The sequence below is a fragment of the Megascapheus bottae genome, chromosome 18, assembly GCF_031878675.1.
Source record: "Megascapheus bottae isolate mThoBot1 chromosome 18, mThoBot2.hap1, whole genome shotgun sequence".
NCBI classification, from domain to species: domain Eukaryota; kingdom Metazoa; phylum Chordata; class Mammalia; order Rodentia; family Geomyidae; genus Megascapheus; species Megascapheus bottae.
Window position 1 is genome coordinate 302,895 of NC_143526.1, and position 14,569 is coordinate 317,463.

General features: G+C 38.5%; 1 long non-coding RNA gene across 1 annotated transcript in view; it reads left to right on the forward strand.

Moving 5' to 3' along the window:
• Positions 1-8,478: 8,478 nt before the first annotated feature.
• The window catches only part of LOC150049998 (uncharacterized), a 53,719-nt gene continuing 47,628 nt past the window's right edge, over positions 8,479-14,569 (forward strand). Inside the window, exons 1-2 of the long non-coding RNA XR_016538556.1 lie at positions 8,479-8,545; positions 11,268-11,370. This is a non-coding gene — a long non-coding RNA (uncharacterized LOC150049998). The remainder of the gene's footprint in view (positions 8,546-11,267; positions 11,371-14,569) is intronic.

Sequence of the window (14,569 nt, forward strand, 5' to 3'; positions counted from 1 at the left end):
AATGTTTACTGTTTGGAACTGCTGAACCTAAAATATGTATGTGGATGGAAATGCAATGTCCACAGGATCTGTTTGCAATGTACTAGCTATTACACTGCAAACAAAATTACTTCTTATTTAAAATGTATCCCACATGCTCAGAATCCATCCCGATCAACACACTGAAGTATAACTTATGATCCAGAAATGAAATTATGTATCTGACTTGGTTACCTGGTGTATTGTATATATGTTTATTTGCTTATTTGAAATGGGGAAAGGAATGGAGAAAACAAGATGATTGGGAGGGGGTAGGAGAAGGGAAAGGGGGCAAAAACATGAGAAAGTGTATCAAGGTTGGAGAAGTAATGTCCCCACTACCTGACAAATATAACTGTATCCCCTCTGTACCTTATCCAGACAATAAAATATAAAAAAAAATCTTTAAAGAATAAAAGAAGAAATTATGGACACACTCCAATTAAAAATAACATTTCATAGAACATAACTCTTATTCATTATGCATCTACCAATGCTTCAGAAAAACACTGACAACTCTTCACAGAGAGCCTTGATCTACTTCACCAAACAACACAATGTAGGTGAATTAAAGAGAAACTATAGGCAACCTTTTATGACTTCTATAACAACTTCCTGGAATAACTTCAAAAGTTAACTGTACAAAAATAAAATGGTTAATGTTAAATACTAGCTCTAAGATTTAAAAGATTTTAAATTACTTAATATTTCTGATTCATATTTTTTTCATTCATATATGTATTATTTGCCTTTTATATATATCAGACACTATTTCAGGCTCTGGGACTACAGAAATGAATAAAAGATACTACAATCTCTGCCTTTATATTGTTTTAATTTTATTCTTAATTAGAATAATATAGTAGCTATTGAAGATGAAGGCAAAAGATTCATTGCCTATGTAAGTATTCTGTCACAAAAATTAATAACTGAACTTCAAAGAAAAAGACAACACATGTCTTCAAAACTTTACAAGAAGTGAAATACATGGTATTTCTTCCAGTAAACAATAGCAAGTTTTAGCCTGGAGCCATGGCTCGTGCCTGTAATCCCAGCTATTCAAGAGGCTGAAATCTGAGAATCCTGATTCAAAGTAAGCCCAAGCACAAAAGCCTGTGAGATTCTTATCTCCAATTAACCACCAGAAAACAGGAAGTGATGCTATAGCTCAAGTGGTAGAGTGCTTGCCTTGAGCTGAAGAGCTCAGGCCCAGAATTCAAGTCTCACGACTGACAAAAAAAAGAAGCAAAATTAGTAAGTATTAATAACTTAATAATTTAAAGATATATCCTGGCTTTTCATTAAAATTTCAAAAAATCAGATAAACTAGCATCTACAGTAAGGAAAAGGCAAACACTAATGAGTTATTTAAAAAATACAAGAGAAAAAAATATTAATTAGTGCCAGTTAGGTCAAAGAAGTGACCAAAATTCAAATGCTATTAATATTCCAACTGGACTTCTCTTTTCGTAGTATTAGGAATTGAACTCTGAGCCTCGTACTTGTTAGAGAAGCACTCTACCACTTCAGCCAAGTCTCCAGCTGCTTTTTATGTTCACAGTTTTCCAGGTAGAGTTGCGTTGTGCCCAGTTAGATCTGAGCTGTGATTCTACTTGTACATCCTCATGTCCTGGGCCACCAATCCCCATTTAGCCTGTGGGCTATGGAGAGGGAAAGCAACAGAAAACTATCTATTGGAGTTCCTATAAGTATCACTGTGGATGTCAATGATTTCAAGAAAATTCATCAAATATGGACTTCAGAATTTTGTTTGAGAAAGTGGTCTCATAGTACCTTACATTCATATTCTTATTTCCAAAACAGAAAGCTATCCATTATGCCAACAATGATGTAAGAAACAACCCTGGTACTTTTCTCAAATGTCCTACAGGCTTAAGTCTTCTCTGTTTTGATGGCTACTTGCCGCAGGAATATGTGCTACATTATAAGATAAAAACAGAATCGGCCAGGCATCGGTTAGAATTTATTATTGTAATCAACATGATAAACACATTGTTGATAACAAGCACCATAAACAATCTGTTTTACACTTAATGTAACACTAAAAACATATTTAATTGCGTCACTATTATTCTAGGTGTTGAATTGTTTTCAATTTATTTTGTAGAGCCATGACAATGAAACTGAACTGCAATCACAGATGCAACTATGAATTTTTAATTTTTCATAAATCATAAGTAATATGTCCATAAATGCATAGCTGTCCTTGAGATGATGGATTTTTTTATTCTAGAAATATAGTGGAATCTGTTTAGAGTTCAAACTTAGCTAACTCAGCAGTCCTGTGCAGCTGAGTGACAATGGACATGTAGAAATTTTATTTTCTGTAGGACAATTTTTTGCAAATTATCAGATGCTTATTTTTTTCTCTTTTCATGGTATTCTGACAGCACACTCATTGAAAATGGTAAAGTAGTTGAGCTCCAACCATTTAGCTTCAGGATCAATTTCTCAGAGGAAAGCTGAATTGGAATGAAAGAATACTGATACTGAATTTCTCACTATTAGCATATATAAGCTAATTTCCATTCATAATGACCAAGAATGTTTTCCTCCCCATTTCTGTAACTAGGGCAACAGCCATTTTGAACTGTAGTAGAGGGCATAATGGAAACAAAAAAAAGTAGAAAATTCTATTTAAGTAGAAGCTGCAGCATTTGAGTATAAACTGTATTTGCCTGGCTATCTATCTACATAAATATTCTCTGAAGGAGGAACAGAAACAGATCCCACCACCAGCCATATACAAGGACGTTACAGAAGTCAATAGATGGAGCAATAGATGGGTTCTTTATAAAAAGAACCCATGGCTATATAACTGTCTGTTCCAATATATTTTCTTATCTCTGATTTTTATATGTGGGAGGAAGGCAAGGAGGAATCAAAGCTTGCAAGGAGAATTTTAGCTAGTTATTTTGCTAATTTAACGTTCAGCATCTGGTCCACCTGCTGCTGAGCACAACTACAAGCAATCCAACACTGACCATGAAATGCTTACTGAAAAATAATGAAGACTTGACTTTTGACTGAAATTCTTTGCAAGTGAATTAACAACATTCAGGCTTATTAAAACCAGTCAATAACTAACCACACTTTTGCTTTTGAACTATTTTAACAGATAGCTGCTTTATGTGGTTTCATATATCTCCTAAGCTCACAAACATTTGCATTTTCTTTATGTCTTAAAAAATAACTGCGGTGGGTTTTTCATTCTTATCCTCTTAAGCACTGAAGTTTCCCATATGAAATTTTAGTCTGGACCTTTTCTGTTTTACAGTGGTAAGAGAAGAATAAGTTACTAATTAACTCTAAAGTAGAGGCATATATAATTTTCAACATATTCTTTGGAAATTCAAATTGACTGAGGAAAACACTACACTTATTTCTTGGGCTGAAAAATGTGAGACTTTGCCAAGGTAAGTGCTTGCTTATGCATGAAAAATTTAAGTTAGAAAAATTTGATGCAATGACGGGTCGTCTTCCAATAGCAACATGACTTTTTATTATTTTTCTGGAGGTACTGTAGGATAAAGTTTTCTAATATTCCCTGCAATATGCACACAATCCTAAATCTAGGAGTCCTTGAAGAATGCCATAGTTCTATATGGCACATCATACCCATATGGAATTTATGCCAATTAGTAGATATTTTCTTTTCCTTTGTCTACCAAAATCCACTTCTAGAAATACTGGAAAGAAGTTTTTCCTCTCATTCAGAGGCTTCCTTTTAATCAAAGACAATAACTTCTATATGAAAGGAAGAATAAGGTTTGGCCTATGAGAAGAAATATAAAGGCTTGTATTGGGGAGAAGTGCCAAAGTAATTACAATATTCATAAAACTTCTCAAAACATTGGTGACAAGTCCAAAACTAATTACCGATTGAAGAAGCAAACTAGACTATATACAAACTAGTTTGATAGTTCTATGGGCAATCAATAACACTGCAACCAATGTGGCCTGAAGTCTTCAAAGACAGAGCCTATTCTCATGGTCCCTAAATAAACACAAAAGTCTGTTTTAGTAGATTAACTGCATTAAAGATTCTAAATTCCAAATAGCGGTTATATCACATCCATGGTGTTTCCCCAGAACTGTGTAGTCCTCTCCCATTCGGACTGTAGGCTTGACCATGTGACTTGCTCTAGCAAATAAGATACTAGTCTATGTATCCCAAGTACAGGTTTTTTAAAGTATGCATATTTTTGCTTTCTTTCTTTTGTTAATGAGCTGACTCATTCCTAGATCCTTACTATGACCAAAATAAAGTGAGCTAATCTTGTATGAGTGAGGGATATGAAAGAGATGGAGTGAAGCTGAGTTGTCCAAGCTAATATCATTCTAGTCTAGGCTCCTTTGTTAAACTGTCAACTGACAACAGATATGTAAGCTAGCCCAACTTGGATTACCTTCATCCTACACTGTTATATAACCACTGAGATAACACATAGACTCATGATAATAATGTGAATATTCTAAATCTCTTCATTTCATGATTATTTGTTACACAGTATTTTAACAGCAACAAGTAATAGGATTGTATTTGGTTACATTCTGAAAACTTTGTTAGATTCTTATGAAAAACACTTTTTTTGACTGAATAGGCTGAGTAACTGAACACAATAATCTTACCCGTTCTTTTCTCCCCTCAGTACTTGTAAAGGAAATGCTTTATAGCTTTGATAATTTCCCTATAATTATGACTGCTTGCATTTAGGTATGATATACATATTAATCAAACTTACTTACGGCCCTTATTCAACTTCCATGTCAACATTTTAAACTGTTACTTAAAAGTAGTCTTTAGACCAGAAAAGAAACAGCATCCTAAAAAATTAATGTTTCATTTGGAAAGTAAACTATCCTTAAGTGATGGGTAAACAATTTAAAAGGCAAATCCTACTCCAGCATATGAAACAGCTTACTCAGGCAGTCTTTGGCTACTAAATTTCTCTTTACATATTTTCAGTAATAGCTAGGTGGAAAATGAGAATCAGTCAATCTAATTATTTATTGTGTTAGAACTCAAAGATCATTCTATAGGTATCCTTCATTTCTTTTTTTTCATATATTTTTATTGTAATTAATAGAAGGGTTACATGATATTTGCCAGATAGATGGTGCATTAATTCCCATACATTGATACCCTTTCATATGTCTTGGTATCCATTACCCTCCCCCTCACCCCCACCTCTCATCTTGTTTTCCCCCGTTCCCTAATCAATTTCAAATAACCAAATACAAATATATCCGATATATCAGGTAACAAAGTGAGATACTGTAACAATATGAGATAACCAAGGGACAGCAAAGGAGATGAGAGATAACATAGTACCATAAGAACAGCAATCATTCATTATATGGCTTACGTTTCTATATCCTAGAGATCCTTTCATTTAGCGTCCTACTATATGGCCTTTTGTATCAAGGTTTTGCTCTATTCCAAATCTCTGCTAGTAGAGCCCAAGGTTTCTACTGCTTATGATAAATAAGGGAAACCATTGAGCCTAAGTTCCTTTGAGTCTGGCTTACTTCACTTAATATGATCTTTTCTAAGTCTTTCCATTTCCTAACAAATGGGGCAATGTCATTCTTTCTGACAGCAGCATAGAATTCCATTGTGTGCACCTGCTATCTGGCAAATATCATGTAATCCTTTTACTAATTACAATACAAAAAATTTTAAAAAAAGTTTAAAAAAATGGCCTATAGACACATGAAGAAAAGCTCAACATCTCTGGTCATAAAAGAAATGCAAATCAAAACAACTCTAAGATTCCACCTCACTCCAGTTAGAATGGCCAGGATCAGGAAAACGAATAACAACAGATGCTGGAGGGGATGTGGCCAGGAGGGATCACTACTACACTGTTGGTGGGAGTGCAAATTCGTTCAACCACTATGGAAAGCAGTGTGGCAGTGCCTCAAAAGGCTAAACATAGAACTCCCCTATGACCCAGCCATTCCACTACTTGGCATTTATCCAACCAACCAGAAACAAGGACATACTAAACCCACTAGCACAACAATGTTCATTGCAGAACTATTCACCATAGCATAGATATGGAACCAACCTAGATGTCCCTCAGTGGATGAGTGGATCAACAAGTTGTGGTATTTGTACACAATGGAATTCTATGCTGCTGTCAGAAAAACGACATCGCCCCATTTGTTAGGAAATGGAAAGACTTAGAAAACATCATAGTAAGTTAAGTAAGCCAGACTCAAAGGAACTTAGGCTCAATGGTTTCCCTCATTCGTCATAATCAGTGGAAACCTTGGGCTCTACCAGCAAAGACCTGCAATAGAGCAAAATCTTGATACATAAGGCCATATAGTATGAAGCTAAATGAAATGAACTCCAGGATATTGAAACAAAAGCCATGTAACGAATGATTGTTGTCCTTAATGTACTATGTTGTCTCTCATCTCCTTTGCTGTCCCTTGGTTATCTCATATTGTTATAGTATCTCACTTTGTTATCTGATATATTGAATTTATTTCTACTTGGTTATTTGAAATTTGATAGGGAAGGGGGGAAAACCAAGACGGGTGGGGGGACGGGGGGGAGGATAATGAGTACCAAGACATGTGAAAGGGTATCAATGTATGTGAATTAATGCACCTTCTATCTGGCAAATATCATGTAACCCTTTTACTAATTATAATAAAAAATTAAAAAAAATAAAGAATGAATTCTTGTTCTACCTACATCATGACTCTCTTGGCATCTTCAAAAGCAAATGCCCTAACAAACTGGTCAGAAGCACGTGAGCCAAAGAGCAAGGAGGGAAAAAAATCACCTTTACAGCAGATCCAATGTTTTTAAGCAGCCTTTGTACCAAGTGTTGTTGTGAAGGAACCCTCGCTCTCTGAAACAGCTAATGAAAATTTAAAACGGTATAACCACGTCAGAAAACGTGTTTGCTGTTTCTCCAAACCTTAAACACCCACCTACTGTATGATTAAGGTATTCATGCCTCGCAATGCATTCCAGAAAGAAAGAAAAAAAACAGCATATACTGCTACAAAGACTTGTGCACACATGTTCACAGCAGCTTTATGTGTGGGGAAACATAAAAATAAAACAGTAATAGCCAACGGAAGCTCCACATTTGTGCACCAGTCTTGAGCACGGACACTCAGGCTGCCGGCCCAAGTGCAAGGGCCAGGAAGGCACCGAGCGGCTGAGCTGTGGTTATAACTCTTCCTTATCTGACAGCTAATGAAATGTAAACAAAAGCCGTCTCACCGTGACTCCCGCAAGACACAGACTCAACAATCTTCACGGCAAAAACCAAAAAATGAAAAATCCCACTGGAAGGCTTCACGCATCGCACGCTTCAGGCCTGGGAAATGCGCCCAGGGGCAACTTCGCGCATGCGCAGATCCTCCCGCCTGAGAGACATGCGCAAGGCGCAACTTCGTGCAGGTGCAGATCCTCCAGCCTGAGCTGCACAAGGCACAACTTCGCGCATGCACAGATCCTCCCAAAACCTACCAGCCCAGTCAAGGCCCCTCGTTCCTCTCAGACCATGAGGCCCCAGCCCCATGCAGGCCCCGTGCAGCCCCCGTGTCGCCCCAACTGGGGTCTCTACTCCCTGGTTCATTCACCTGCAAGCCCCGGCACAGATACCTGAAAGACCTGGTCTCTTTCTTCCTCAGGGTCAGGGGTGTTAGGGGTGGGGAAGAGGACGCCCTTGTCCTTCCTGGGGTTCTTTCTACTTTGAGCGGCTAAACGCGGCCCCTGGTCACTTACCGGGCTCCTCAGCTCTGGGAGACACGTTTGAGGCAATGGCGGGTGTTGAGCTTCGCGTGTTTGTGGGGAGAACGGCATCAGGGCCACCTGCTCGCGGCTGCCATCGTGGGCCATGAGCTGGGGGCGTGGCCTTGGCAAACACGCATGCTCACTGAGCACCGAGGGCCGTGGCCCAGCGAAGAGCACGCATGCTCAGTGAGCACGAGGGCCAAGGCCCAGTGAAGAGCATGCATGCGGAGAGGGAAGGAAGATGGCCCCGAGACAATAGGGACGCTGCGTAGCTCTCTCTCACAAAAAGAGAGAACTAAGGAGTCCCACGAGCCAATTATCTTAAGAAATCCACAACAACAAACTCAAAAGGCAACGGAGAAGGACTCAAAGTGGAAAAGAAATCCAGATAAAGCTCACATCCAACTTTCTCAAAGAATTCGGAACGCGAGGACCCCTCCCCCACCTCCATCCGCCAGTTCCAAGCCACAGAAAGCGCCGGCGGGCCGGGGGGGGGGGGGGAAAGCGGCAGCAGGCCGGGAAAAGCGGCTGCGGGCGGAGGGGGCCAGCCTGGGAGCCCGATTGCTGCAGAAACCAACATACAACCGGGCCAGCGAAAGGCGGAAGCAGCAGAACCCAGACGCGGAACCAGAACAGCAAGCAGCGGAACCCAGACTCGGAACACAGGCAACAGCGGAGACCCGAGGGGAGTGAGAGACTCCCCACCACCGTGCAGCACCCGCAGAGGGATGCAGAGGCGTGAGTAATACAGCGCGTCCCCAAACACAAAGGGAAAGCAGAGCGGTGCCAAGCAATAGAACTTAACTCAGACCCCTCCACCCCGCCCACACAGGCCTAAAGGCAAAAAGAATACAAGGACGAATCCTAAAGTTGGCTGTGCCTCCACTACCAGATTTTTGTAGACTCCAACTTACAGGCCAGAAGTTGAGAATTAATGGCCCAGTAGATCAAATTAGTCCCATTCCATGTTGTTTAAGCAGCATAGTATTTCTACACATTTGAGCCATCATTTAACAAAACAGAAGACCTATATCAGGCACCAGTATCTCACACTTACAATCCTAGCTACTCAGGAAGCTGAGATCTGAGGATCACGGTTTGAGGTCAACTTGAGCAGGAAAGTCTGTAAGATTCTTAAACCTAATTAACCAGTAGGAATTCAGAAGTACGGGTATGGCTTGAGTGGTACAGCACCAACCTTAACACCAACCCTTAAATTAATTAACATACATGTGGGTCTGTGTATATGTGCACACATATATATTATTGTATATATATATACATCTATTATGTATGCTGTATACATGCACATGTGTGTGTGTTTGTGTCAGAAGACTTAAGTTTAAAATTTAAATTTCCTTAAAACAATGAAACAACTGACCATTCTAGGCTTACAGTCCTGCCTCATGATGATAAGCTGTAGCAGAGTAGAGGCTTCCCCTCCAGATAAACTACTCAGCTGATCACAGCCCCTGTTACTCCCACTAGTCCCCACTCTAGCCTGTTTTCCTGCCTTAATCCTGTTGAAATCTTGGCTCTTCCTAAGGTGGTTCTTCAATTACTCTGTGTCTGTGTCTGCACAGTAATTAAAGACTAAACTCAAGTTGGGCATGGTAGCACTTGCCTATAATCCCATCCTTAGGAAATGGAAACTGAAAGATCTTAAGTTTGAGGCCAGCCTGGAGTACATATGTAGTTATTTCTAAGCCAGCCTAAGCTACATAGCCAGATCTTGTCTCAAAAAGGAAAAAGGAAAAAAAAGTCAAAAATCAGAACAGAAAAGAACAAAACCGATTCGGCTCATTTTGGTGCTCAGAATGAGATTTCTACGTTTGGACCTTTTTCATTTTCTTCTCATATTTTATTATAATATTCCAAAGAAACTCTCAGAAGGCAATGATTATATCATATATTTTGCATTTCCCACAGCTCTCCATATAAAACGAAGTACAAAGTAGATAATTAATGATTGTTAAAAGAATGCATGAGTAAAGAATACATATATATATATATAAAAAGTAAAACAGGAATTACTTGAAACATGAAAGCAAGATTATAACAACTGCTTGTTGCTCATGTTTTTAAAAACATGAAATGTCAGTAGTAAAACTATTTGCTTTTAGAGGGATGGGGGCGGGGGGAGGGAAATGGGGACCAAGACATGTGAAAGGGTATTAATGAATGGGAATTAATGCACCATCTATCTGGAAAATATCATGTAACCCTTCTATTAATTACAATAAAATATATGAAAAAATATTCATTTTTGAGCCAGGTTTGAGAGCTCATCTTTATAATTTTAGCTTCTTGGAAAGTGGAGATCAGGGGGTTGAGCAATTCAAGGCCATTCCAGTCAGAAGTACTCCCAACTCCATATCAGCCAGGGGCCCTGATGGCAAGCACCCGTCATCTCTGGCTGGGCGCACATGGCTTTTGCCTTCATCCTCAGTGACACATGGGAGCACAGCTAACAGGAATGTAGCCCAAACCTGTCCACCCCAGGCTAGTCCCAGCCTCAAAAATAACCAACATTGAAAGGGCTTGGAATAATATCTCAGTGGTAAAGCACCAGCCACCAAGCATGTGGCCCAGAGGTGAATTCAACACCTCCAAAATGAATGCACACACACCTTACACAAAACAATACTAGTAGCCTGCTTTTCAGTGCATTAGCTTGGGGAACGATTGTGCCTGAGGTTATTTTCTAATTGATCAGTAAAGCTTATCCTTATCACAGTTCTATCTAGTTGATTCTTTTTGAGCTTTCTTTCAGAACTGCAAATCAGTCATTTCAGGACCAGACTAGAGGTACAGCAAAGATTATCCTGAGGCATGTAATTTGTTTTAATTTCAGTGAATCCTCAAGAAAAATTTCTGAGACACCTTCAGTACATTTTGACAACCCCTATTATTCTCAATGCCACAAATCATCAGGAAAATTCTAATATTAATATAGTGTGGAGTTATGAAATATTTGCCCAGAGAATAGTTCATATTAAAAATAATATTTAAAATGGCTTGTTTTCTACCAAATGGATTTCATTAATATCCTACTAACATACAAACATACAGGCCTTTTTCCTGTCTTAATTGTTTAGTAACTAGCATTTCTTCTAATCAAGTTAATCTTAATCCCTTTAAAGCACAACTTACAGTAATTCCACAACAAGGCAGCTAACTAGTAGGCGAGTTTTAGAAAAGATGGAAATAATGGCTCTGTGAGGGTTTTTTAAATCATTTTTCATGTATTTTAAAGCCTGCAGGATTCCAAAATTTTTATGACCTTAAAATTATCTCACTTTTTAAACATATAATATTAAACTTGAAATTGTCTATGAAAGAAGAAAAATATGTAGGAGGCTGCAAAACATAATAGTATCCCAGAATCAGAGAAAATGTGGACTGTCTGAGCTTAACAGAAAGGCCATCGCAGTGCTAAGTCTTTTCCTCTTACCTACAGAGACCATGCAGTGAATTTTAAGAGTGCAATCTGATGAAAGAGGAAAAGGAAAGATGCTTAGAGAATATAAACTACTCAGAGCATCAGAGTTTCATGGGAAAAGGTACTGTGTTTTAAAATCATATTAATAACACATATGTTCTCTCTAGGTAACACAACATGCATAAAGCTTACTGAGTGTTGTACATCTAATAATCCATATGCATAACAATTGGCATTGTTCTTTACATGCCTCTACAAAGTGCCACTCGGGTTCATCTTTCTCTGTAAGCTTTTTACTACCCCACACCGAGGAAAGCTGCAGGAAAAAATAATAAAATAGCATATAGGATAGTTGTGATGGACAGCAGTACCTTCCCACAGAACTGGATGTCTGGTCGACCTCGGTGAAATAGATATTGTTACTTCAGGCCAAGGTGTTAAGTAATTTTGCTCTGTGTGTTCTGAGTACTGGGGAATCAAGTCTCAGTCCCTGATGGCATTGTAAGTTAAGGTGTAACTGATAAATCCAACAAAATCCAGCCGAAAGAATAGGCATTGTTGATCACACATTGCCTGCCAAACAGCCAACAGGCTTGATCCGTGTTCTGTTATTTAGTCTGTTGAGTTTTGTGGATGAGTGGTTCAAGTGAAGTTTCCAGTGTTGTTTCTCAGTCTTGAGAAACGTGGATGGTACCATCAGTCTCTTCCTCACTCAGTAGTCAAGGGCACATCTTAGAGACACCATTCTACATCATTCTGGTTTCTTTGGCAACAGAACAGCATCAAAACAGGGAAGCAACCAGCAGGACAGGAAGAGCTCTTTCAAGTTCACATCTAAAAACACCACTCCCAGTCATACATCTGGAAAACAGGCCAAGGAAGACACATTTGAAAGATACTCTGCCTCAATGGGAATTTTGAAAATTATGTAAAGGAATAGGACATTTCCCTTTTGTGGGAGGACAAATTAATACATCATACAAAATCCACTAGCATAGCAATGTTCATTACAGCACTATTCACCATAGTAAAGATATGGAACCAACCTAGATGTCCCTCAGTCGATGAGTGGATCAACAAGTTGTGGTATTTGTACACAATGGAATTCTATGCTGCTGTCAGAAAGAATGACATCGCCTCATTTGTTAGGAAATGGAAAGACTTAGAAAAAATCCTATTAAGTGAAGTAAGCCAGACTCAAGGGAACTTAGGCTCAATGGTTTCCCTCATTCGTCATAATCAGTAGAAACCTTGGGCTCTACTAGCAGAGACCTACAATAGAGCAAAATCTTGATACATAAGGCCATATAGTATGAAGCTAATTGAAAGGACCTCCAGGACATTGAAACAAAAGCCATATAACGAATGATTGTTGTCCTTAATGTACTATGTTGTCTCTCATCTCCTTTGCTGTCCCTTGGTTATCTCATATTGTTATAGTATCTCAATTTATTATCTGATATATTGAATTTCTTTGTATTTGGTTATTTGAAATTTGATAGGGAAGGGGGGAAAACCAAGACGGGTGGGGGGGTGTGGGGGGGAGGGTAATGGGTACCAAGACATGTGAAAGGGTATCAATGTATGTGAATTAATGCACCTTCTATCTGGCAAATATCATGTAACCCTTTTACTAATTACAATAAAAAATAAATAAATAAATAAAAGAAAAAGCATGTGCACTGTTTTGCTTGCAGGCATAGAAATTACATTATTCACAAATATTTTCTACATAGTAGGTAGGGTAGCTACACTGGACATGAAAGTGCGGGGACAATTAATATGGATGAAACAGTCCTGTTTCATTAACTTTCTACCTTATTGTTCATTTATTTCTTCAAATTTTGGGTTTGTCTGAGAGATGAGAGATTCTCTTCTCTCTTTGGTTATATCAGAATAAAAATAGATATTGGTCTGGAGGTTTGGCTCAAATACTAGAACACCAGATGTGCAAGCAAGCTCAGCAAATATGAAGCCATAAGTTCAAACCAAGTATTTTCTAAAATCATCATCATCATCAATAAAAATAATAAATAGCATAAGCTGGGGACAAGGCAGAAAAGTTCATGAAATGTTAATTTCTAATTAATCAGCAAAAAGAAAAAATTCAGAAGTGGAGATGTGCCTCAAGTGGTAGAGCATGAAATAGTTGAAATAGCCAAGTGAGAGCTCAGGGTCCTGAGTTCATGTCCCAGTGGTGCTTCTCTTAATCAAATATGAATGCACACATACTGAAAATGTACATGGTATACACTGCCAAATACACAGCTCACTCCCTCCAGCAGCTCCTAAAACCTGTTATTAGGTTGCAGGTTTGAAGTTTAGCAACTCCACATCTCTTAGGCACCTTATTTCAACGAGGATTGAACAGAGGGACCAGGAAAAGACTTAATTAACTAGGGCAGTATTTCTCGAGATATTTGTTGTTGACATTGCAAAAGGGACAACATATTATATTTGATTTCCCATTTTCAAAGCAGAAGGAAAGGCAATCCACAACATAGGAAACATTTCACTTTCCTTCCTATTTTAATCAATCTTCAAAGAAAGACTGGGGTGGGAACACTTAAAGCATAACTCTGCGGTTATTGAAAACCCCAAGAATGATGAACTTCATGCATATGATGTTGAAATAACACACAATGAATTGTAGGCACTCTGAACGGCAGTGAAATTTACAACTCCTTTCCTCTGTTCCAAAATAAAAAAAGAATTTCTGTCTTCCCAGCAAGTGGTCTCCAAAATAAATGCTGTTCTCACACCCATGAGCAAAGAAATAACTTGGGGCAAGAAAGCACAGTGTGTTTTCATTTACAAATTATATACATCACATCACTTTACTAACATGCTGCCAAATATAAAAATTGAAATATAAACTGTATGAGATATAAAATGCAGTATTTTTCCCCACATTGCCTGACATACTGTTCCACATAACTCAAATACTGACTATGATGATGTCTCGTGCATAACTATAAATATCTACCTCCCTAAATATCCCTTCCACACAGCTCAAAACAAAAAACTTGAAGACAACTCTTGTTGCTGGCATGCCTCTTTTAGAGAGCCTAAAAGGACAGAAATAAGTTGAGACCATAAATGATGCTCTCAATTTGGGTAGGTACGATACTAACTGAGTGCTTTCCAGGTGTGAGGCATTGTAATGTCTTGTGTTTAATTTTCCCCAAAACTCCATGTGGTAGATCATCTTCCCAGTTAACAGCTAAAGAAACTGAGGACTAATGTACCTTAGAATTGGCTAGTTAGAAAACAGTAGCAAACTGTGTAAGAATCCTTTCTTGACTGAATTTATTCTGGGT